A 2,823-nucleotide genomic window follows, 5' to 3' on the forward strand; every position below is an offset into this window, starting at 1 on the left:
AAGTTGCAAGTGATGTTATATGCGACTTTCTAAAAAATCTTTTCAATTTATGTGAGCTACACCACCCCACTTCGCTTTGAAAAGTAGGGCTGTTTCAGCAAGTAGACAATTTTTACGCATTTTTAAATGTAGCAGCCAGGACACCAGGTAACCCCGTGGCACGCTAACTTTTACTAGGACGCAGCCACATTGCTCATGCAGGGAATTTAAAACTAGCATTAACCATACATTTTTGCGCAATGCCAGAAACAAAATTTTTTAAAATTATATTAAAAGCATTGCAAATGATAAATCCATACATTATCGTGTTTATACACAATCATAACCCATCTCTTATTTGCCAGTGCTACATCCTCATTGGCAAGAAAATCTTGTAATGTTTTTAGAATTTATGGGTTATTTTCCATTTGGCTGCCCTGCAGATTTGTTAAATTGAAGCAGAAACCCTTTATGCCCAAGAGACTGAAACAGCCCTAGTAAAGTGGGCTCTGAGACCAACAGGGACTGGTTTGTCCCTAGCTCTATAAGTCTCCATGATGGCTAAGTGAATCTATCTTGATATGGAAATTTTAGCAGCAATTTTTCCCTTGTTTGCACCTCAAAACTAAATATATATTTTTTTTAATCTGTCCTCTACTGTTTAGTGGCCTCAATGTAGTGAAGGACGATTCCTATGAAATCCTTCTTCTTGAACACTTTTTATGGGTTGGCACAAAATGATGGAGTTACTATATATATTACTATCTTGAGATCTATGGAAGAAGGATCTTACTTAAAGATAATCTTGAGGTAGACTATTCCACCGATTGACAGTTCTTACAGTTAAGAAGCCTTGACACCTCTGAACTTTTTCCCTTCCAAATGGAGACAGTGATCCCTTGTCTTTTGAGGGGATTTTACATGGAACAGCTATTCACCATATTTTTTTTGTATGGCCCATTTATATATTTGTATAGGTTAGTCATGTCCTTTCCCCCCTTAGATGCCTCTTCTCAAGACTAAATAAATGTAATTCTTTTAATCTTTCCTCATAATTAGTGTTGAGAGAATTGAGCTTTAGAATGTAGATCTGAAGTCGATTCACTTCAAATTTCGTTTTAATGCTGTATGGAGACCAGTCTATGTATATGCATGGGCTCCAGCGAGGCAAAATGAGTTATCACTGAAGTCATGCAAGACTTTGTTGAATAACTTCAGACATCGATTTTTAAACTTTAAAACCTCTGTACCGAAGCAGACTTTGGTGAATGACTTTGGGATTTGATGGATTCAAAGTCCCACAAAACTTCGCTGATAACTCATTTCGCCTTGCCGGAGCCAACACATTTGAATGCTGTACGGAAAAGAATCTCCGTACAGCATTCAAATGAAGTTTTGACCAATGCGACTTCGGATCTAGTGTTGAGCGAAGCAAGCTTCTGATCATACTCATAACTAAGACCAAGCATGCCCCTTATCAATTTAGTTGCTCTTGATCGTACTTTTTCCTGCTCCAGGGCATCCTTTCTATGGACTGGTGCCCAGAACTGAACATTCCTCATGAGGCCACACCAAAGCTTTGTAAAGTGGTAATATTACATCCCTGTCCTGTGATTCCATACTAGCCTTAGAAACAACAGATTGACATTGTATGCTATAAAGTGCAGGTACCCCCAAATTCTTCTCTCGAAGTGACTATCCTAGTCACTATAATTCCCTTAGGACATATGATGCATGCAAATTATTACTACACAAATGTATAACTTTACATTTATCCACATTGAACCTTATTTGCCAAGTTGATACCCAAACACTCAGAGTGTCTACTGTAAGTCAGCTTGTAATTTATGGACATCTTCCATAGACTGCACAGTACTACATAGCTTGGTGTCATCCGCAAAAATAGAAACAGTACTATTAATCCCATCCTCAATATCATTTAAAAATTAGCTAAAGATCCAGCACTGAACCTTGGGGTACACCACTTATAACCTTTATATAACTTATGACCATTCAGAATAGACCACAACTCTCTGGACATGGTCCTAACATAGTACGTAAGGCGAAAAAAGACATTTGTCCATCCAGTTCGGCCTGTCATCCTGCAAGTTGATCCAGAGGAAGGCAAAAAAACCCTGTGAGGTATAAGCCAATTTTCCTCACTTTAGGGAATAAAAAATCCCTTCCCGACTCCAATCAGGCAATCAGAATATCTCCCTGGATCAACGACCCCTTTCTAGTAGCTATATCCTGTAATATTATTACACTCCAGAAATACATCCAGGCCCCTCTTGAATTCCTTTATTGTACTCACCATCACCACCTCCTCAGGCAGAGAGTTCCATAGTCTCACTGCTCTTACCGTAAAGAACCCTTTTCTATGTTTGTGTACAAACCTTCTTTCCTCCAAACGCAGAGGATGTCCCCTCGTCACAGTCACAGTCCTGGGGATAAATAGATGATGCAGCCAGTTATCAATCCTATTTCAAACTATACTTTCTAAGCTTATAGACCTTATTTTACCTATTCAGTTTCAAGCCACAGAAACTGAAAGCGAGGTTTGCAAGTGCAGAGAGGGTTGCTGAGAAAGCAGATCTGATAAACCAGATAAAACCCAATCGAGGTTCCAAGGGAGCATCAGATTTTCTTTTTATTTCAACCTATCCACAGCTCTAAGGAACATATAGCTATTCAGGTGACTCCTGCAGCTTGTTGTCATAGAGGGCACTAAGGGCAGATACCTGGACCCTAAGGGGTACTAGGGACAAGTATGATATCAAGGCCTTCCTGAAGAAAATCCAGTATCTGAGAATCATCCAAAATTGCTTGATCAAAATTATCTCC

This window comes from Bufo bufo, chromosome 5 (assembly GCF_905171765.1).
Source record: "Bufo bufo chromosome 5, aBufBuf1.1, whole genome shotgun sequence".
Classification (NCBI taxonomy): Eukaryota; Metazoa; Chordata; class Amphibia; order Anura; family Bufonidae; genus Bufo; species Bufo bufo.